The sequence below is a fragment of the Eublepharis macularius genome, chromosome 2, assembly GCF_028583425.1.
Source record: "Eublepharis macularius isolate TG4126 chromosome 2, MPM_Emac_v1.0, whole genome shotgun sequence".
In the NCBI taxonomy this organism is placed as follows: domain Eukaryota; kingdom Metazoa; phylum Chordata; class Lepidosauria; order Squamata; family Eublepharidae; genus Eublepharis; species Eublepharis macularius.
Genome location: NC_072791.1, coordinates 146,076,840 through 146,101,101, shown reverse-complemented (window position 1 = coordinate 146,101,101; position 24,262 = coordinate 146,076,840). Strand labels below are relative to the sequence as shown.

Below are 24,262 nucleotides of genomic sequence, written 5' to 3'. Positions count from 1 at the left end.
ACAAAGCCAAACAGGATTACAAAAAGTACGCCGACCGCCACCATGCGGCAGAATAGGATTTACAACCAGGCGATCTTGTTTATCTTTCTACGAAGAATCTGAAAGTAACTCAAACCAGCCGCAAGCTAGCGTTAAAGTTCTTAGGACCTTTTCCTGTTCGCAAAGTAATCAACAAAGTAACTGTTGCCTTAGATTTACCAAAAAATCTACGCCACGTGCATGATACTTTCCATGTTAGTCTATTGAAAAAAGCCCCCATTGATGAACAATGGCACACCCGGGCCCCTCCAATCCCCACTTTGATCGATGACCAGACCCACTATGAGGTGCAACAAATCTTGGACTCTAAAATAAAAAGAAATCAGTTATTTTACCTCATTAGGTGGAAGGACTTTGACTCTGGGTTTGATGAATGGGTGAATTCTGTACATGTTCATGCTCCTAGACTTGTGAGAGCGTTTCACTCTCGTTACCCACATAAACCTGGGGGAGGAGCATCTTAGAGGGGGCAGAATGTCAGGTTCAGAATGCTGTCTTGTATGCTTTTGCTTAACCGACTCCATATTTAATCCTTTCAGTGTTTAAGTGCTCTCTCCCCAGGTGCCAAGATTCCCAGGCAGCTATCTCACAGAAGAGGATTGTTTTGGCTACCGACGTTCCACCAAGAACTGGCCTTGGGAACTTTCGCTATCCTGACTTCAAAGGGGTTGTTTTGAGAACTATGGGGGGAGGTTGGGCCTTCTGTGATCTGTTACTTTGTACCTCATGCTTTGCTAGTCATTGGTAACAATGCATATGTACCAACCTGAATATTGCATTCAGGCCAGTGGACTATAATGATCTTTTTCTTCATTAAATGCTTTTTGGAAACAATGGACTATTGTCTAATTGCAGAAGGCAGACTGGAGTAAGGATATTATCTAGCCACGGTTCTGACAGTCACCAAACCAATTCAAACACATCACTCAGTTGGCAAACGACGAAATCATACCATGCACTCTCCACAGAATTTGAAACAAGAGAGAGAATGAAAAGACACTGAAGCCTAGAGGTATGATTTCTGTATATTCTCTAATTCATTCAGATGAATCTCTACACTGAAGGCTGATTCCCACACCCATTTTAGGAGATTATTTTAAGTTATGGAAGCCTCCGCTTTTGTCCATGAAGACATTAATGTAGCTGTGGCACAGACTCCAAGGTCTCCATTAAGTGCAACTCCACAAACATACAAGCATGAAGACTGCTTGATGGCTTAACACTTGATTTACACCTACATTTGTGTTCTGACTCCATCAAAAATATTGCACTGGAGGTGATATCATGTAATATGAGTGCCCTCCCTGTGATGCCTCTCATATGTCACTGTTTGTTGCAAGTCACTGCTTGTTGTCGCAGCTATCAAATGAAGAATATGGGTTTGTGAAAAAGCTATTTGTGACTGAAGAATTTACTATGATGTGTCAAATCAGGATCTGGGCACATGATGGAGCTCTCAGAAGATTTCTTCATTATACTCCCATTCTGGGCTTTTTTTCTGGGAAAAGAGGTGGTGGAACTCAGTGGCATAGCATGGGTTGCCAGCACCCGGGGCAACTCCCGGCAGGAGGTGGTGTCCCTGGTAGCACATGTGTGTGCGCAAAGCGCGTGCTCCTGGGACCGTGCAATGATGTCACTTCCGGGAAGTGATGTCATTGTGCAGGTCATGGCCACCCCCGGGAGCACTCCTGCAATTCAGGCATGCTTGCCTCCCCGCCCCTTACCTGGCAGCAGTGTTCCCTCTAAGCAATGCAGTGTTGTGAGCCAGAAATCTACTTGGTGAGCAGCAACTTGCAAGTTTTGAGCATGCCTTTTCCAAAACCAGAATCCATTTGATTAAAAGACTTTTGAATTAGATTATCTGAGGCATTGTTGATGACACCCACTTATACATGTGGTTCTCAAAAGCTTATGCCTCAATAAAGTTGGTTAGTCTTAAAGGTGCTACTGGACTTTTTACTATTTTGCAACTACAGACTAACATAACTAACTCCTCTGGATATTAAAGAGTGCACCTGTAATATATAGAATTCACTGCCACATGATGTGGCGACTGCTAGACGGTATTAGGGACTTTAAAAATGATTAGAGAAATGTGTGGATGAAAGGTCTATTCACAGTTATTTTAGCATAAGAGTTAACTGGATACTCCATGTACAGGGGCACTATACCACCTGAGTCCACACCAGGACAACCCAGGCTAGCCTGATCTTAGATCTTGGAATAAGTAGGTGATCCCTCCAGGTTTGTTTCACAGATGCAGGTAATGGCAAACCACCTCTGCACATCTCTTGCCTTAAAAACCTTGCAGAGTTGCTATTTATTTTATTTTGTTTGCACTATTTATAGTCAGCCTTTCTCACTGAGACTCAAGGCACATTTCACAGTGTAAGTCAAAACAATCAACAGAATGGGGCATTCACCAAACAATACAATAGGGTAGAATTTCTCTCCAAAAATGAGTTACTTTTAACAAAATTGCCCTACCAAACAATTACTAAGTTTGAAATATAACTATCAACAAAGATTAATGTAAAATATATGGTTTTCAAAAGCTATTGTTTTCCTATACTTGTTATAGTAGAACTGTCTTTAATGAACACATTCTTTGCAAAATGAAGTGCAATGTTATATTATGTCCTACTATTGTAATTTTCATTTGTGTAAGTTTGAATAAGATTTATTGTTATTTGTAAAAGATTTTAAAAATACAATAAAAAAACCAAAAAACAGTACAATAGGGAATGGGTTGCAGAAAACAACCATAAGTTGGATACAGTGCTGAAAGTGTTAAGAAACAAGAACCTAACTTCCTTAACATTTATACCAGGGTAATAATGTGGGGCAGACTTGATGGGGGTGGGGGTGGAATACAGCTTGAGTTTCAGGAGCTGGAAGCAGACACTCTCAACCTCCACCCTTTCCAGGTGCCAGCACCCAAATCTTCAGGAATTTCCTTACCTGGAGCTGGCAACCCTAAAGCATGCAAGCCAGCCGAGGTCAGGGCACACCATGTAGCCGACTGCCTGCCCGCACTCGGCTGCCTGCCCACCACTGCTACCTCCTTCAGCTCCTGTAGCCACAGCAGAGAGGCCGCTGGACTGCCTGCCCACCACCGCTTCCTCCTCCAGATCCTTGTGATGGAGAGACTGCTCGGCAGGACTGGCGGAGAGGCTGTGCAGGTGCCTGCCTGCCACCGCTACCTCCTCCAGCTTCCGGCACCGAGAGGTGGCGGAATTGTGTTCCACCATGTTCCAGCAGGAAAAAAACAGCCCTGCTCCATTTAACCCTGGCTGACCCCGAAAAAATCCCATAAACAAGCTTCCAAATGATTTGGGCCCAATTTGTGTGTTCTTCCATTGTAAGCTTCACTTTGATTGTGTTTCTTATTCCTTCCATCACTAACCATTTCAGAGAGAGAAAAATGAAATGACAGATGTTGTTTCATACACAGAAAAAATGAGTCACTGGAAGATCTAGGGAAAAAATATAGAAACCTCTAGTAAGGGTTTTCCTTTAAAATGATCTGGGTGCCTCAGAACAGTTACTACCTGAAGAAAAAAAAAGGCTGTTTGGCATCATGGATGTATCAGGTCTCATGAAATTAGTGGGGGAAATATGGGTTGGTTGGGCTTTGTGAGGAAAATATGGTTAGTTAAGCTAACCGTTTTTATTTGGAAATTTTTGTTTTGGTGAGACAACACTTTGTAATTATACATTACTGTTTGGCACACCGGCTGTTTCAAATGATGTATTTATATTTATTCTAGATTTACACGTGGCTTGTGAGGAAGCACATTGTGCGAAACGGGATTTGATTTTCAAGCCGGCAAACCTGTTGCCACCTCCCTCCAGGAGTTTGGGAATCCTTTACAACCCTCCGGTTGATCTTGTTTTACTGTTGTGCCTTATATTGAGTTCTGAAGAAGAGAACATTAAACTTTATTTCAAACTTCATTGCTTCACGTGGTCCTACCGATCGCTTTGAAGGAAAAAAAAGGCTGTTTGGCATGGATGTATCAGGTCTCATGAAATTAGTGGGGGAAATATGGGTTGGTTGGGCTTTGTGAGGAAAATATGGTTAGTTAAGCTACCAGGGGTCAATTGACCTTTGATTGAGAGACTCCAGTTCACAGGCACATCATTGCTGAGAAGTTGGGCTCACTGGCTGGTTTTGAACAAGCCACTTAATTTTGCCCTAATACTTAACTGCACTGTTGTGAAAACAAAACTGCTCTGAACCTAGATGACAGGGCAGGAAAGATATCTAAACCAATAAGTGACAGGGAATGATTTTTTTGAAAATCATTCTTATCTGTTTTTGCCCTGTATAACAGCTTTGAGTCTTCATGTAACGTTTCTATGGAGGTGTTTTTAAAGTGACTGCATTAAACCATACCTTTAAGTACATCTAGGGTTATCAACTCCAGGTTGGGATATTCCTGGGGTGGGTGGGATTTGAGGATGGGAGGGACCTCATAATGCCTATAGTACACTTCCCAAGCAACCATATTCTCTCTAGGGGAACTGATCTTTGTTGTCTTGAGATTAGTTTGTAAACCATAATTCCAAGAGATCTCTGTGCACCACCCGGAGGTTGGCAGCCCCAAGTACATCCCTATGCAAACTGCACTCTTGCTTAGATAGCTGTTATTTTGAACATGCTAGATACTATTCTAAACACAAAGGTAATTATGCTTAATTTCAGTCCAGTAGGTATAAGAAACACGGACAGGATAAAGATAGGGGGGAGACAGCATTGGATGAAAGAGCAATGCGGGATGTACAAAGATCACTTAGTAGTGCAGCTCCACATCAGTAGAGCAAATGAGGTGAATTTATGATGACAAGGAAAGATTATTCCAAGAGGGTCCCCCTCTTTCTTTTTTGCTATGGTCTGTGAAATCTTTTCTAGTTTTTCAAAGGACAAAATGTCGGAATATGTCACTCCCCCCGCCGCTCCTTCAGCCTAAGAGAAGGCTGGAATAAGCATGTAAAATTACATAAAAAGAAAATCAAATCAAGCTGATATGCTTCAACTCTTGCAGAGCAGAGCAGATCCAAATCTATCCCAAGAGGACTACAAATTAACAGGAAACTGGGAGATGTTTCAAAACAATGAAGAATTTATGAACAGATGGTGTGTGATACTCAATAAGCGTTCCTTAGATTTAATTATTTTGATTATTGATATTACTCATAAGAAAATTCAAGATCTGAAACTGACAATTGACAGGGAAATGGTCAGTTGTAGGAATACTGGAGCTGAATTTGATCAGAAATTATCTGTAGAGGAAACTGAATTAAAGACGTTAAATACAATTCCAATGAGACAGAACAGATTATGATAATTTGTATATATAAGGAAAATGTTTTGCATAAAAAGGTGTGTGTGTGTGGTGGGGGGGGAAGGTGCTCTAAAAATTCATGTTTAATACATCAGGGAATTAGATAGGCAGTTATATTACTACTCTTCTTACTTTTGAAGAAATCGATCATATACCTGTCTCTTCAGAAGGGATTCTGGCATCCAAGAATGGGAAAAGACCTAAGGAAAGGATGCCAAATCAATAGAAACCCAAAGGAATGCAAATAGATATTTTAGGAAGCATTCCCTTTGGTGATAAGAGGTTCTGATAACCTTCTTAAAAATCTGAAGGGTTCCTTAAGGGGGGCCATTTTTCAATATTCTATGAACAGATGTGGAGGAATTTATTTCAAAATTTATTTCAAAATATTTTACAGATATTCATATTTATTTCCTAGCACAGGTAAATGCATCTTGCGGTGGCCATGTTCAGCTGCAGAAGGGCACAATGGAGTTAAGTAGAAAAATATATACACACATGAAACCTATATGCAGCTGCCATATACTAAATCAGCTCAGTCTTGTCTATGCAGACTGATAGTGGTTCTCTAGAGTCTCAGGCTAAGGTCTTTCACATCTCCTACTCCCTAGGACTTTTACCTGGAGATGCCAGCCATTGAAGCTGAGACCTCCTGCATGCCAAGCAGATGCTCTGCCACTGAGCTACAGCTCCTTTCCAAAGTATCCTTTCCTTTTCTACACTGGTCTCTTCCTTTAAATTGCAAGTTCTACACAAAAATATTATTTCCACTCTCCAAAACCCCCAGTGGTAAAGATCCCAGATCTCTAAGAGAACCCTATCTGGTTTTCATTCCTGTGGTTCAGGCTCCCTGACTCTACCGAAGTTCTAAAAGCCTTTTAAAGCCACATGCAGCTCCCATCTGGTGTTTCAGGAACACAGGATAACTTCCTCTGGTTATTAAGGTGAACATAACATTTTAAAAATATTTGTCTAGTTATTAAGGTGAAGATAGCATTTTAAAAATATTTTAAAATATGGAACAAAAGAAACCCTAATATTAATAAGGAATAAAACTTATTAGCAGTGATCATCTTAATATCGGCAGGCAGAGTAAGGAATACTCTAACATAGAATCTTAGCGTATTCCTCACTCTGGTGAGCCAGTTTGATGTAGTGGTTAAGAGCGGCGGGACTCTATTCTGCAGAACCGGGTTTGATTCCCCACTCCACCTCTTTAAGCCAGCTGGGTGACCTTGGGTCAGTCACAGCTCTCTAGAGCTCTCTCAGTCCCACCCAACTCACAGGATGATTGTTGTGGGGATAATAATTACATACTTTGTAAACCGCTCTCAGTGGGTGTCAAGTTATCCTGAAGGGTGGTACATAAATTGAATGCTGTTGTTATTATTATTATTAAAACATCTAAACTTTAACGGCTGCCAAAAATAAATCCAGACTGGATTCTAAACTGTACCTGTTGGTGGTAGTATTGTTGTTGAAGCCCCCAGGGATGGTTAAAAAATGCAGTCCATTTGGCTTCCACACAGAGAAGCAAGAATTCAGCCATGTTGCCTGGACTCTGTAAGAGCTCCAGAAATCGCAAAGAACAGTTCTCACTTTCAGCAACAATGGCCTCCTAGCTTATTTCCCCCAAAATGTATAATTAGGATTGGTTGGAAAGCATGTCCTCTTAACCAAAGAGAGAAAGAATTAAGGCAGCCAATCTCAAGGAGTAATACCAGGAAAGGAAATTTGAATGAAGCACTTGTGAATGACTAGAGCCAAAATTATGGGCCTACCAGCAAAATGGAACAAGCCAGCTTGATCAATATTTTAAAATTAATCTAAGCTGACCTTCCATCATGATGCCAAAGAAAACTTTGATTCCAGAGCCCCACCTTTTCAAAATCAAAGTTACCTTTTGTTTTATCAGAACCTGTTAATCCATTCATCCAATTATTTCAGACATAGTTTTGCAAGATCTTCAGGAATTTGAGCAAAATTGTCACTGATATGGAACAAGAGTGAAGAGATTTCTTATTCTTACAGTGTAGTAGTTGCAATGTTGTAGTTGCAATAAGCAGTATGTAAGATGACAAAGTAGTGGTGAAACAATTACCTGTTGTTGTGGGATAGTGGCCATATAATCTTTGGTTATATTCTTTGTAAACCTAGGTAGTAAACTCATAGAAACAGGGTTTTTTAAAAACATATTTTAAACATATCAATATTACATTTGAAATTACATTTGTTCCAAGAACATACATTTTCTGGGTGTTTTTTAAATAAAAATAAGAATTATTTAGATAATCATCATCTGTGCATTGAGAACCCATGAATAAGAATATAATCCTCCCCAGTTCAGTAGTTCTTATCCCCTTGATATAATGTACCATACAGATAGTTTATACCAATCAGGAGTAACTGTACCAGTGTCTCAGATTTGAATTAGAATCAGATTTGGAGCAGAGATAATAATTAAGAACTTGCTCAGCAGGAAGTTCCCTGGAAAATATAGTGAGATGGGAAGCAATAGACCACAGCAGGAAAGATTTACTGAGAGTGAAAAAAAGATCTAATAGGAGGATGTGTAGCATGCCTTTAGATAATAGTGCAATGAAAAGAAAAAAAAAACACACATAGATACTGGCATATATTAGAAAGCACTCTTCTCTTTGATAAGTAACCCATAATTATCTGAGAGCAGAACCACAAGTGACAAAAGGCACAGGTTGGACACTAGTCAGCTTCCCTCAAGTTTTGATGGGAAATGTAGGCATCCTAGTCTTGAAGCTTGGCTCTCTGACTGCTGTCCAATGGACTTTTCAACTGTCACTTGTCCAACATTCCGCCAAGCTGCCTACATTTCCCATCAAAACTTGAGGGAAGCTGACAAGTGTCCAATCTGTGCCTTTTGTCACTTGTGGTTCTGCTCTGAGAGGACTAAAATCTGCAGCTAAGTTAGTGCATTGTTATACTTCTTCGAGTAAACAGTAAATTTCAAGTACTAACGAGAACTAACCATAACCCTTCCCCAAGGCCACTTTCCATGTAGTGCTTGTGTTATCGCCAGTTAATCTGAAAAGTGAGATTCCATTCCCTACTTCTTCAGGCTTTAATCCAACAGCATTTTTCGCATTTTCCCACCTGTTACTCAGCATGTACAGTCTAATTTATTCTCATGTGACAAACTCTTATGTGTGGGAAATAAGCAGACTCTAAAGAAAAGGGAGAATGTAAGAATGACATTCAAAAGAAAGGATTAATTATCAGAAAACAAAAGTGATAACTAAAAATATGACAATGCCCCAAAATATGGAATTAATTAGAATTGACTGGATTTCATCTAGAGAAAAAAGTAAAATATTTAGGGGTGTACTTAACAGCAAAGTATAGTTTGTTAATAAAAGATAACTATGGGAAGTTGCTTCAAGAGATCAAAAAGGATCTAGAAAGATGGAAAGGACTTCATCTCTCGCTGTTGGGAAGAATTGCAGCTGTCAAAATGAATATACTACCACGAATTATATTTCTGTACCAAACTATTCCGATGTGTATTATCAAATCCTTTTTTGAAGAGCTAAATAAGGCAGTGTCCAAATTTATTTGGGCAAGGGAAGAAACCAAGAATTAAATTGAAAACACTTCAAGATGTGAAAGAAAATGCAGGTTTTGCTTTACCGGTCTGGAAAATGTATCGTAAAGCGTGTTGCTTAGTATGGACGAGAGAGTGGATACTCCTAGAAAATCAAAGACTTTTGGCAATAGAAGGGCACAGGGCTGTCGCCGCCATTGAGGCGGTGAGGTGGGGGCCCCAGGCACCGTGGGGCCGGAGGGGCACCGGAGGGGGTGCTGGGGGTGGAGGCGCACACAGCACCGCCGCCGGCTAGCCCCGCACCATCGCCAGCCAGCCCCACGCCGCCACCACCACCGCCACACACTCCTGGGCAGGCACAGCAGCCGCGGGCCAGAGACGGCAGGCGGCTGTGGCGGCGTGCAGAGCGTGGGCAGCCTCCTCACGCTGCCTCAGCCATCCGCCGGCCAAGGCCTCCGGTGTCACTGCGTGATGATGTCATCATGCGATGACGTCATTGCGCAGTCCGGGGGTACGTGCGCACAGCGCGTGCGTAAGGATGGCCTCAGGTGCCAGTAACCCTGGTGCCAGGGCTGGAACGGCATGATTTGCAGTTGGGATGGCATGCTTTTCTATGGTACAGGAAAATGAAGGGTCAAAAATATTTTAAGAACCATTGGATTAGAAAGTCCCTTATATCAGTATGGGAAAGAACTATACCACAGATTTACTCTAAAACTCCACGATGGATATCACCTTTAGAAGCGTTCTCACAACCTAATGTATTCTCAGTGGACAAGTTGATTATGAATAAAGACTTATTAGATGATGATGGAAGATTAAAAACAAAAGAAGAACTACAGAAACAAGGCTTCAATCTAGATTGGTGGTCAAGGACCCAGATAGAATCTAGGTATAATAAAGATAAAAAATTGGGAGGTTTTCACTTAGAGCAAAATACTTTTGAAAAACTGTTATGTGATTCGGATGAAAAGCTGATTAAAAAGATGTATATGTTTCTAATGCAAATGAAGAAAAAAAGTGAAGAGGTAGAAGAATATAAGAACAAATGGACACAAAATTTAGGATATAGTATAGATCCAATGCAATAATATTTACTGCCTCTCCAGCTATGGGCGTGAGCTGTGATAAGGCAGGGTCCCATTGAGTCACCCTTCTTAGTGTATTCCGACACCCTCCTTCCGTGGTGAAATCCCCACCTTAAGATCAAGGATCAATCAACCAGCACTGACAAGTTTAATTTGGCTCTGGGAACCTGCATCCTCATATCTAAATCCATCAACTCAGCTCCAGGAAGATTCATTAGCAAACTGCCCTTTGTGAGACAGGAGAGACTTTGCATTTCCTTTCACACACCCTGGCAGCAAGTAATCAAAGTAATCAAACCTTTATAATTCCCAGAGACTGACCTTTATGGTCTTTGTTACAATGGCTGAGGGGACTCCCCAGCCACAGGACGTATTTTGCCCTATAAGATCCAGGGCTCTTGCCCCATTCAAATTGTGCATGTTTACTGGATCCAAGCGCTGCTCCCTTGGGGCCACTTCCCTAAGTCTCTCTCTGGCTGAGAATGCTGGACATTTGAAGCTCTCTTCCTCCACGGATTACTCTACTCTCTGAGATTGGTAAATATACTTCCCTCCTCCCTCACTCTAATCCAATTTCTGGCTAGTTTTCGAGGACTCTCTCTCTCTCTCTCTCTGTGTGTGTGTATGTGTACCAACCATTTTAAATTGCCTCTTGTGTGTATGTTGGATTTTTCTCTTTAAATAAAAATACTCTTTGACCTTAAAAGCACCAAGTCTCATCTGCTAAGGACCCCCGTAAATACTGGTGGAGATATCCTGCTGTTACCCCTCTTGCATAGCCTTCCTCCTTGCTGCTAATTCCCCCCACTTACTTGCAAGGAGGCCCATTCCCAGTAACAGTTTGAAGGAGATATTATTTGTCATATGCCCACAAAGAATGTTTGCAATACATTAAAAAAAAGAATCTTCACTTACAGGTTACAATCATGCAGGTTGCCCAGAAAGCATTCAGCTCATCCTAGAGTTATTCGAGTGATGTTCTGGGCCTCCAATGGATCTTATAGTGGAGAACTGCAGTCCCAGAAGGTCCTACATAGGGAATAAGTAACTGTGAAATTCTCCTGCTGCCTCATACTTGGAGTGTCTGAACCACCTCCAGTTTAACCTCCCCCCCCCAACCAAACCAGGATCATTGCTTACCTGCGATTGTAGCCAGGTTGTCCTCCAGGGGAACATTCACCTCCTTCTCCAACTCTGATCCCCTTCCAGAGAGTTTAGTGTTCTCCTCCTTCTCCTGCAGCCTAGATGGGGATGTCATCCATCACGCAGCAGCTACTGGGGAGGGATAAGTTGTCATTAACATGATGTGTTAAAATCCACTGGTGTGCAACAGCTTGTGCATTCCAGTACTGGTGGGCATTGGAGGGTGTGTGATTAAAGACAGAATGGAATGCACCTCTGGGCACCAATTTTTCATTAGAACCCTGGAAGTGAAGAAAACCATTCAGGGCTGTTGCCCACACCACTAACCTTCAGCTGTAGAGGGGTCATACTCCCTGGGATTAGGTGTCTCCATCTACCCCTCTGCCCACCCCACAGGGTCTGGCACTCTCCTCTTCCTCCTCCTCCTCTTCCTGCTGTCTTTGTGGGGATGGCTCCAACATCATCCACAGCACAGCAGCTATAATGGGGAGAGATGGGATCAAGGTCAGGGTTGGCCAATCAAGATCATTCTGGACACTTGGCATGGCTGGATATAGTGCAGATTAAAATTATCCGACACCACACCTCCATAACATGAAGAGGTGCAGAAGGACTGCAGCCAAGATGATTCTATGCCTTTCGGCTCAACTTCTAGGATAACAAGGAACTTGTCTGTCATGCAGAAGGGGTTCAAAATGTTGGGCAAGGGTTGAAACCTGTGTTTGATGATGCAATTTTACGTGGAAATTGTTGTTTTCAAAGATAGAGATGTGTGGCGTCGCTGTTACACAGAGGAGGGAAGGCATTCCCTCACAGCCCTCTGCTTGCTTGCTGCCTCTGCTGGATGCTCTGCTGGCTCCCTTCCTCCCTTCTCAGCTGCTTGCCCACCTTCCTCTCCCCCCCCCTCCCATGCTCTGGATGGCAGTGGGGCTTGTTGAGCACCACTGCTACCTCCTTTCTGCCTTTGCATCCTCTGGGAGTGTGGGAATGCAGCCACCCAGAGCACAAGGGAAAAGACTGAAGATAGGGAGTGAAGGAAGGAGGAAGGTGGAGGAATCTGGTGACTCCCAGAAACCCAATAGTCTTCTTTGTTACTCTATACTATGTCGGGCTAAGCTTGCAAATTTGCATTGTGCCCCAGTGTATGAGTTAGTTATGCATACTGTTGTATGGATGACATAGGATGAAAATAAATAGAAATTCTGCCTTTGCTTCCTTTCCCTGTACCAGAGGAAGTGAAGGCAGGAGGAAGGTGGTGGTGGCACACAACAGCCCCTGCCACCACCCAAAGTGGCATCTCATTTAGTTTGATCCCAAACCACAAATCCAAAGATTACTCTTCCTGCGCTCCTTCTTTCCACTTTCTCACAATAAACTGTCTGCCTTGCTTTGCAGAACAGAGGCTTAGATGTCACTCTCTAACAGAAAAAAAGCCACATGCACAGAGGGCAAAGTAGCAGAAGGATCGGCTCTCTAGGGATTGACAACTCATAAATCATAATGTATCTTGACTGGAGTGAAGTGGGGTGCCCCATGACATTGCCTGGCTCCATTGTGGTACACATAACTATTGAGGGGGAGGCAGAACAAACCTCAGAGGTTCTCTGGCCTCAGAGTTGGTTCTATGACCTATCTCTGGGCAATATCTTATCCATTGTAGCCCAGCAGATACAATGTTTGCAAGCCCCTGGGAAGCAAAGGAGATCAGCCCAGAACAACTGAGAATTAGTGTTCTCCTCTCCTTGCAGCTTCTTATCTTGTGCCTGCTATAGGACACAACAAAAAGTTTCCCCTGCAGGGAAAATAGAGTAACAAACCTCCAGGTAGGCTTTGGAGGCAGAATGAGGGAGCTAGAGGAAGCACCTCCCTCCTCATTTATATTGTTGTGTTGAGCCCTTGGCTCTCTGAAGGATTTTTCCCTTCCAAGCCTACTCTGCAAGTCAAAATTTTAGTTGTCTCTAAAATGCGGGTGCGTTGTCCTATCTGACTAAAATGTGGGAGGGAAATCCCCCGAGAAGTTCATTTCAATGTGTTGGGAGACAAATAATTTATAGTGTGAATGTGTTTCCAAGCAAAACCAATAAACAACTCCCAAATGCAATAATGGCTCTGAACACATGCCACAACTGATTTTTATGAAGAAACAGGCTTAAACTTAAACAAAATTTTTATACACATTCATAGTGCACACAAATTTATTTATTTTATTTATTTATTCAATTTATATACTGCCCATCCCCAGGGGCTCTGGGCGGTGATAGTTTGTGATAGTTCCTGGCTGAACAGGTTTTGCAGGTTTTTGTTACAGTACAAAAGCCTGCCAAATCTATTGATCTATCTTCCAAACTGCTTTCTGATTTCTGAAAGAAACTAACATCTGTATGCAGCTGTAGTGTATTAGATTCTTTTCCTATGTTGTACATGGACAGTAAAATAAACAATATGTAACAGGGTTGTTAAAAGCTTCAACTGTATTAGTTTATTTTTTGAAGCCCGAAAAGTCATTTGGTTAAGGAAGGACACTGCAAACATATAAGAGCTTTTTCCTATTCAACTTCTCAAGGAATTTGCAATTGTTTTGCAAATAATAATAATAACAGTGCTCTTCTGCACAGATTATTGCTCACTGTAAGCAATGAACAAAGTCAGTGTTATCATTATCCCTACAATACAGTTGGGGAGCTGGGGCTGTGTGGTTTACCCAAGGCCACCTGCTGGGCTCATGGCAGTAATGTGCATCAAATTAGCAGAGTGCTGATTCTCAACCCAACCACTTAACCACTACCTTACAGCAACTTATGCCACTGTATTTTCTCTATTCACTATTAAGACTCTCAGCAACAGCATTTATTTTTTTTAAATGCCAATATAGAATCTAACTCCTCTTTGTCCCTGTGATAGAACTGTTACTCACATATAGGGCATTCAACCATTTAGAGCATCCCCTTGCATATCAAGTCTAAACATGCGCACTTATGGGCAATGTTTTACTAAAGGATCACTGTCTGCTGGATATTGGGGTCCTGATCTTGGGCAGCACTTTGCTTTGGGGCTATAGCAAGTTTCTCAGCAATAAATTAATAGAAAACAGAACAATTACAATTGTTATTGTGAAAAAAGTAGGAAAAGGGGAATATTAAGAGGCACACTAATATCATGAGCGTATGTGCTCTCTCACGCACACAATGCCCAACACCTGAGCTAAAACACCTGAATTCTATCAATCAGTTTTATTGTTACAGTCATTGACCAACTCAAACAAAAGCATATTATACAAGCAATCCAAAAATTTCATTAAAAATTGGGTAATTTTTATGTTTCGGGCAGTTAAAAAAGATATGTTATATTTTCCAAACTGATTTCCTATGTTTCTGGCAGTTTAAAAAGATGTGTTCTAGTGAGCCAATCTCTTGCAATGAGCAGGGGCAGAGTCTCAAAAAATGAGGAATTGCTTTAAACCTTCCTTGCAATACTGCAGAGGGCAAGGTCGAGCTTCTGGCTAGTGTAAAAGCCCTTCTTGAGTTGTTCAATTCAAGGAAGTATAAATAAATGGCAGGGGCCGCAATGTATCTCTTGTCTATAGGAGAAATAAAGCCTGGAAAACTAAGACTATCCATTTGCCTTTCAGTGTTTATCACTCTTTGCTTAATGAGTGATTTGGCCTGGTCTATCCCCAGATTCAGAAGAGCTTGGGGAGATAAACCTAATGTTTCAATAAAAAATGTCTTTTGCCAACTAGATTGAAATTGATCCTGAAATAGTAGAGGGAACAGCCCTTGGGGATTTATGTTTCCCATCAGCCATTTTCAGTATGCTATTTGCTGTTTTCTCTCCTGCGTCAGCGACATAGCTGCTGTCAATTGTTTTAGAGCCAGAAGCTTGTAGGACTACACCCAAATATTTGAAACTGGTAACTTGTTCTAACTGGTGTCCCTGAAGCTCCCATTGTCTAATCTTTGGGTTTCTCCAAAGGCCAGGAACTTAGTTTTCTGGTAATTAATTGAGAGATGTTCAGAATCACAATAAAGGGAGCATTTCTTCAAGGCTTGTTTCAGTCTGATGGGCATTCTTGAAAGTAATACGGCATCATCTGCATATAATAACACATGAATGTGCCAATTTGCTAACTTGGGAGGGTGAAGTCCAGGGTCATTCAAAAAGTTCACCAGATTATTAATGTAAAAGATAAACAAAAATGGAGCAAGAAGACATCCCAGCCTAACACCCTTGTAGGTGTGTATGGGATCGGTCATATACCCATTGTGGCTGCATTTCACTCTAAGGGCAGTTTGCTCGTGAATGGCCCAAATGAGATACAACAGACGTCTGTCAATGGAGGAGGCCTGCAGTTTTTCCCATAATCCGGTTCTGGAGACTGTGTCAAAAGCTGCTTTTAAGTCCACAAATGCCACGTAAAGAGTGGTTTGGCCTCCAGCAGCGTATTTCTCCACCAGATGTTGCAGCGTCAAACAATGGTCTAAAGTTGATATACTAGCTCTAAAGCCTGCTTGCTCTTCTGCAGTTATATTCTCAGATAATAGCCAATCTAAGAATTTCTCAAGAAGATGTTTTGTATATAATTTGCTAACAATGCTTAATAGACTAATCAGTCTATAGTTTGACAGATTATCTTTCTTTCTCTTCTTATGTAATGCAACTACTATGGCCATACCTCAATCTTTGGGGATGTGTCCAGTGTCATCTACATAATAAGGAAGCTAAGAAGGTTGCCTACCAGTCCTTATTTGCTTTGAGTAGTTCCATCAAGATTCCATCAAGCCCGGGAACTTTAGCATTCTTTAGTTGGCAGATGTAAGCTTTTACCTCTTCAGCATATACTGGGAGCCAATTGGTTAGATTCTCTATCCTTGGAGCAGGAGGAAGTCATATAGTGTCATCATACATTTTTGTAAAAAAATAAATCCATCTGTCTTGAGGAATACCGGAAGCCAAGGGAGAAGCGGTTGTGGAGGCATGGTTGGACACAAGCTTCCAAAACAGAATGAATTTTTATTTTCAGCTGCTTTGATTAAGTTGGTCCACTGTTTTCTGATGTATTCTCTCTTGCAACAGGAGACCACTAATTTATATTCCTTTTTTGGCACCAAGAGAAGGTGATGTGCTTCATTGCTAGACTTTTAGTCAGATCTTAATACTAGCTTATGAGCATGAGTTAAAGCATTTTTTGCATCAATGCCGCTTTGGTCAAACCAGGGTTTAGACAGGGAGTTGGTCTCTGCAGGCTTTCCCTCTGGAGTGTATACCAGAAGTGTCCCTAATGATTTTATCAAGTAATCGTATATTTTTAGAAGATTTTCTGGATTTGGGGAGGCCTTGAAGGCTTGGCAAAGAATTTGTAGGTTCTTTGCTGATAGAACTTCCTTCACTTTTTGATCAAGCTTGGGGGACCATCTAACACGACAGCCTTGGCGTTCTAGCAAGAGGATACTTATAGGACAGTGCTCAGACAGTGAAATTGGCAGAAGTGACATAGATAGGGCCAGCAGTGTTCGTTATAGAGAATATTCCTGCCTTTGGGCAAAAAGACTGTTAACCAGGGAGGGGTTGGGGTGAGACAGTGTGAGACATTGTTTTAGACTAGACAGCGAGAAAGATGAACTTATCTTTAGTTCTCAAGAAGGCTATATCCCGAGACAGTTTCAACTGGCATTCAAGGACACAGGCTCAGTGGAGCGAGAAAGAGAAAGTAAACACTTGCAAGATAGTCTACTGGCATTACAGTAATAAAGAACTTCCCATACTCTCAGAGACCAGAGTCAGATATAACATACATTCATGGCGGATATGCAGGAGGCATATCTGAACTGGGATTGGACCTAGGATAAAAGTTTGAATTTTATTTCAGTAGAAAAGAGCAAGAGTCCAGTAGCACCTATAAGACTAACAAAATTTGTGGTAGGGTATGAGCTTTCATGAGCCACAGCTCACTTCTTCAGGTATCTTTTCTACTGCTACAGACAGACTAATGTGGCTACCCAGCATGAATTTTATTGGTTAGGTTGGATGCTAATTGCTAGGCCAAAAAGTTTTCAGCTTAGCACGTCAAGAGTGAGTCAGTGTTTAGGATGTCAAGTTATATAAAAATCTGAGCATCTGGTATGACCTCCACATGATATTTCAAAGGTGACAAAAGACTGGTAGCGCCTGATGGCTGTGTCCAGGGATGCTGATAGGCTTATGATAAGAGTAATTGCCTGATAGTTCCTTCTGTGCATTACAGCTGTCATTAGGCCTAATAAAGTAGACATCACTTGCATTTTAAGTAGGGAGGTGGGTGATATGATTGCCTCCGAGTAGAACATTTCTGCACAATGGGCTGCTTCCTTTTTGTTTTGTTGGGAGTGCCTAAGGCTGCTGGAATTTTATAGAAACCCCAGAATTAATTAACTACTCATCCTACTCCAAGACTCAGGTGAGCCCAAAGGAAAAATAAATGCACAGTCCTTTGGGAGGTTTCTGTGTTGAGGTCTACTTAGTAAGGCCTCAGTGCTACCACTACTATCTAAGGGGATATGCCATTTGATACTATACTAATTGGGTGTGTGATGGAGTGCACTTAACAGCAGGTTTCCAAAGTACAGCAAAATCAGAGAGCTGGGAGAGGAAGGGCTAACTATTCCCTTATAATGGAGAGCAGGAATGACAGGCTGCTCCCTCTTCACTGATTGGCCAGTTACAACCAGTCTGAAGACAGTCAGTTGGTTTTCTGACAGGATTTGGAGTGAGGGAGTCTGACAAGAAAATTCAGATGGGTTCACCTTGAGAGTGAAAGGGAAAGACTCCTTTGTCTTAATTGTAGTATTATTGTCCTGAGGAATAAGAGAAAGAGCATAAGAGCATAAGAGAAAGTACACTTTACACAGACACCAGAGAACTGGGAGTGTGTTTTGGTGAGAGTGATTGGGTTGAGACTCCCTTTCAAGCAAAAAAAAAGAGGGGTTATATCTTCTGAGTAGGAGGAGAAGATTAATTCTGGCCCAGTTTTTGAAGGGGGGTTGGCTCTGAGGATGACCCTGGGTCTCTTGTGAAAGGAAAATGGTTGTACACAACTCAGGAGATAGAAATACACTCTCATTTCTAGAAAGGAGCGAATTAGGTGCACAAAGGAAGTGACTAGCTGTAGAAAACCTGAACTATCATAGGAAACTTCCTGAAGATACATAGTTGTACCTAAATTACTAAGTAAAACACCTCTCTCTGTTAAGAACCAAAAATTTATGAAAATAAGCTTCAAGGATACTATTTTGTCTGTTATACAAAGTGTATTTGGTAATACCAACAAAATTTTACCTCTGTGTTTCCATCCCCTGACTATGCTTACTCAATCCCTGCTTGTTAAATGAAGCTGTTATTGATGGTTGTTGTGGGTTTTCCGGGCTGTATTGCCGTGGTCTTGGCATTGTAGTTCCTGACGTTTCGCCAGCAGCTGTGGCTGGCATCTTCAGAGGTGTAGCACCAAAAGACAGAGATCTGACACTGAGAGATCTCTGTCTTTTGGTGCTACACCTCTGAAGATGCCAGCCACAGCTGCTGGCGAAACGTCAGGAACTACAATGCCAAGACCACGGCAATACAGCCCGGAAAACCCACAACAACCATCGTTCTCCGGCCGTGAAAGCCTTCGACAATACATCGAAGCTGTTATTTCTTTTTGAATGTTGTACAGTCTCTAGTGCCATTTCCAAGCAAAAAGCAAGAGTATGCCTACTTTTCCCCATCAAGTTCCTGGACTGGGCTAAAAAGTCAAAATTATATCTATGTGTCAGGATGGGACAAACAGACTTTCAAAACCACAAACATTAACACACTACTTGTGGTTGCTCAGACAAAGCAGGGAAACTGAATTTTGACAGGAAAATCTGCCTCGCAGTGGGGAGAATGAAGGGGGGGTCCATCATAACATGCTATTAGCTGATTATACATTTTTGTTGCATATCACTGAGTTCAATGAAATTTTTACTTTCAAAAAAGTCTGCATAAAATGCTGTTGGACTTCTGTTTTGTTTTGCTACAATAGATTAACATCTCTCTGGAAATAAAATGGTAGTCTTATTAGGAATACCCATTGATCTCAATGGAATTTACTTTTGAGTAAATGTGTGCCATGTAGGACTAATATATACTAGCTGAGGAGCTAATCTGCTTATTTTCTCTTGAATTGCAGCTGCAGCTAATTTCTTAGTCACAAACACGGGATTTAATGGATCCATCACTTCCTTTCTCTGTAGCTTGGGCTTTGTCTGAAATGGATGCAAATGTTAGCATTACTGAGCACTCAGTAGCTGTTAAATAAATGTCTTTTCTGTTTGCTGCTCTCTGGGAGGAGGGGTAGGGAAGAAAGAAGGAGCTAATGCAAAGGCCAAGGTCTTCTCAGGCATTGTAGTAAAGCAGAGAGAAAATGCAAAATGTTTCAACAGTTTACTTGTTCAGTGTGGCTAAACAGAACAACAGGAGTGGATCCTCTCAAACACCAGGACCGAATCAGACATTATACTGAGTAGGGTGTACTGCAATGGCCCCTCCAATTTGGATTCTTTTTGATGTTGCTGTTGTTGTTGTTGTTGGTAGTGCAAAAACACACCTACACGTGAGTGGGCTTTCCAGAAAGCATCCAAACACCTGGGAGCTGTTAGGGGAGCATATTCAGAGCCATGTATCACTGTGCTAAAACACCAGCATTATGGGCCAAGGTAGCCCAAATTCTGCATGAAGAAAAGTTGATTTTTGTGATCAATATGCAAATATGCATGAGTAATGGAGGTCACTGAAGCCTCACTGCTGATGAGCAGCACCTCTCACTTCTGAAATTTCCTGAGGCATTGCTCACCATGTCCAAAGTTTACTTTGGCAAACACAGAAGGTAAAAGAACCTCACTTTGTTTTTAAAAATTAAACCTGAGATTCTCTAAAAGATGAATTACATGCCCAAGATCACATCATGTGCCTTATGTTCGCTTGCACATCATCACAGTATGTGCATACCCCTGAGCGTTCTCACAGTGTTCCATGAAAATTCCACACATCTTATCACAGAACAGAGGAACATTCGCCCAGCTCCTAGATGGGAAGAAATATAAAATGCCAGCCAAACATATGGAGCCAAATAGCTATGCTATCCGTACTGTGGCAATGTTCAAGGATCACATCATGAATGGTTGGAGCTTGGCATAGTAGGTAGAGTGGCATATGAAACTCACTTTCAGCCTAATCCATTTTCAAATAACATGAGAGTAAAACAATGTAAGTATAAGGTACCATAACTTCCCAAGTCCTTTGAGAACAAAGAAAACAGGTCATAAGTTTTGGAAGATAGGCAATACCCCAGGCAACGGTTCAAAACTGAATCCCCCATGTTCTTTAATCTTACCTTGCATTATCCTCCCATATAAACTGTTTTTTGAATCCTCGAGAAAAGGTCAACACATGTCAACGAAGCATCTGTTTTCCTGGAAACCCATCACTGAGGTGCATCATAGAAAAACTAGCAAGGCTGTTGCTTTTAAGCTCAGCAGCCAGTGTGCTGTTAAAGGAGGCTGGCAGTCTGAGGTTGATCAAGATGGGTAGCTGGGTTAGCCTGTCTGTAGCAGCAGAAAAGAGCAAGAGCCCAGTAGCACCTGTAAGACTAACAAAATTTGTGGTAAGTATGAGCTTTCATGAGTCTCACAGCTCACTTCTCCAGATACCCATCTGAGGTTTAAAGTGACCCTCTGGTTTGGAACATTCCTGTTAAAATGAAGAAAGAAGAAAGGGGGTGAACCTCCTTTCTTTCCATTTTCTTTATATTTTCTTTTCATTTTCTCATGCAGCTGAGGGTAGAAATCAAGGAGAATAAATGGGAAGAACAGGAATTTTTCATGCAAGAATGCAGTTGCGATTTACTTAGTATTACAGAGACCTGCTGGGATCAGACATCTTGACTGGAATGCCAAGAGACAATAGAGATGACAGCAAAAGAGGATTCAATTTCAATATACTCATGCAAATATTCAAAGTCAGGAGTACAACAAGCATAAAAGTCCCAGAAGGTGAGATTTATAGTCAAGCAATGGAGCAGTTGAAGTCTCCTTGGGACTGCAAATTTCCACTGAGGCACTGAGGCCAAGGACAAGTAGTGGGATAAGTTAGAAAGAGGCTACAGGACCCCAGGCAATTCCAAGGATGGCAACTTGCTTCAAAGAGTTCTAGAACGTGAATAGATCCAGAGGAGTTAGCCGTGTTAGTCTGTAGTAGCAAAATCAAAAAGAGTCCAGTAGCACCTTTAAGACTAACCAATTTTATTGTAGCATAAGCTTTCGAGATTCACGTTCTCTTCATCAGAACGTGATTCTCGAAAGCTTATGCTACAATAAAATTGGTTAGTCTTAAAGGTGCTACTGGACTCTTTTTGATTTTGCTAGAACGTGAATGAGCCTTTATATCCCCATCTGTTCTGCTTCCTGCCTCATGCTTAGCTTACTCTTTTAAGTGGGCTCTGTAAACGATTAGCCTCTGTGCACAGAGCCTTGTACTCCCACCATTTTGTTGTTTCCAGATGCAAGGCTTCCTGGGATGTTGAGAGAAAGGGCATCTCAGTTCAGGAAGTCCTGGCAGGCCAGGACATCGTAGGACAGATTTCAGGAAGCCTGCATACAGTGCCCCAGCCATTGCATTCTCTACCTATGCTTCGGTCCATGGCCTCTGCAGATCAAGCTACAGGACCACAGCCCCATTCCCCATGATGCAGAAAATGGGAGAAGGGGACATTCTACTACCACATCTCTATGAAACAAGCCCTACTTACCTCACATTGGTTGCCATGTAAATGACCACATTTCATTGGAAACAAGAAGTACCCATTAAACTGCACAAAGACTGGAATCTCCAGGGAGTTTGTGGCTTGATATTTGGAAATAATGTCCTTTTTCTGAGAACATTTGGGCACATTGGTATATTCTTTTTGGGAAAGTTATGGACCCTCTGCCCTAATTTTAACAAAAAGCCAGGCTGAACATCTATTAAGGATTATTCAAGTCTTGGGAGTCCTCTCATTATAGAGCATTATTAGATTATATGCTGACACAGATGAAGGTAGCGCCACAATACCAAAGATGATATGGAAGCAGGTAGTAATTAGATATTGCTGAATGGTCTTGTAGAAGACCAATTGACAGCTACTGTTTTTGGTGTCATGGTGCAGCCTGGGCTCAGTGACAGTGAGGACTCCTCAGAGGAGGAAGGGCCATATATTTGGAGCAAGAGAAAGCAGACTTAACAAAATGTTCCTCAACGAAGGACTATTGATGTTCAAAATGTATGCAGGTTTCAGTGGAATTAAATGGCCTGCAACTCTGCCCTTCTATATTCTCACCATCTCTGTGTATTTTGCAAAAAGGAATACATTAGAGTCAGTCACAGGCACACCTTCTTGGCGCTCTCTCAGCTCCACCCACCTCACAGGGTGATTGTTGTGAGAATAATAATAACACACTTTGTAAACTGCTCTGAGTGGGTGTTAAGTTATCCTGAAGGGTGATATATAAATTGAACGTTGTTGTTATTTATTATTATTATTTAAAAACAAGCAAATATGCCCACTTAAACTTTAATAGACAAAAGGGGACACCATCTGAAGGGCGGTATATAAATCGAATGTTATTATTATAATTATTATCTTTCTCCATTCTCTATTTCCTTGTTTTCGAGTCAGACTCCATACACTCAAGGAAGGCTTAAAGAATCAGACCTGTGTTGCGTGTGTGTTATTTTGGGGTCAAAGGCTTACCTTAAGAGATTTAAGTTCATAAAACCTCTGTAGCTGGGGCATGAAAATCATCACCAAATGGACTTACTGACTCAGGACTACACCTTCCAGCCTTGGTCTTCTCTTTGTGTCTTATCCAAAGGTCATTAAAGTCAATGCGAGATTTCCATTGATTTCAATTGGATCTTGATCTCATAATTTTTTTTAAAAAGCATTATGGATAACACCAAGTTTTATATGTCTCTGTCCAAATCCCCTGGTGATGAAGTAGAGGTTTTAAATCACTTCCTAGCAGCTGTAGTCAGTAGGCTGAAAACAATAAATTAAAACTGAATCCAGACAAGACAGAAGTGATACTGGTTGGGACAGTGGAGAAGATCTTGAAGGATGTTGTGCTTCCCACCTTTTACAAGGATCAGTTGACTCTTGCAGACTCAGTTAAGAGCTTAGAAGTTATACTAGATCCAGTGCTGCTGCTAGAGAAGCAAGTTAATACCGCTGTAAAAATGCCGTTTACAAATTCATTCGGGCCCAGAAAATGGCCCCCTACCTTGGCATGGCCAATCTGGCCACCTGAATCCATGGCATGGTAACATGAAGACTTGACTACATAGCTCTCCCCTCAAAGTCAGCTGGGAGACTCTAGTTGGTACAGAATGCCACAGCTCAATTATTACCAGGAGCTAGGTGGAGCATGCATATTACTCACATTTTGTAGTTTTAGGTGGGTTGCTGTGTTGGTCTGTAGCAGAATTTGAGTCCAGTGGCACCTTAGAGACCAACAAGATTTTCAGGATGTGCGCTTTCATTCATTCATTCATTCATGTCAAATTGCCTATATTTTGTTTTCTATATGAAATTTTTGCTTGTTTTCAAATTTCTGCAATCTGTACCTTATACTCCCGATTGTTAATTGTATTGAACTACACTGTATAGTCTGCCTTGAATCTCCATCAGAAAGACAGACTATAAATAATGTACATACATACATACATACATACATACATACATACATACATACATACATACTAATCCCCCCACCCCCTGGCCTCCTTCCAAAGCTTGTAGACAATACTGTACCTGCACAAGCATTTCTCTACATAAGGACAACTCCAAGGATAACCTTTTGTCACCACATTTCCTTTCCCTTTCTTTTTGTTATTTCATGCTCTTGGTCCTAAGTGCTGTGTTTGCTTTGAGACACCAGCTCAATACTTTTCCAACATTGTATAATTTGTAGATTATTGTACATGTAGTGAGTGGGCAGGCGGGGGAGAGAAAGGACTTCAAAATGCTACAGGTTTCA

General features: G+C 41.5%; 1 long non-coding RNA gene across 1 annotated transcript; it reads left to right on the top strand.

The window, feature by feature from the left end:
- Window positions 1-944: 944 nt before the first annotated feature.
- On the top strand, window positions 945-3,996 carry LOC129324396 (uncharacterized). Its single transcript, XR_008596531.1, has 2 exons — window positions 945-1,051; window positions 3,810-3,996. It is a non-coding gene; the product is annotated as an uncharacterized LOC129324396 (long non-coding RNA).
- Window positions 3,997-24,262: the final 20,266 nt, after the last annotated feature.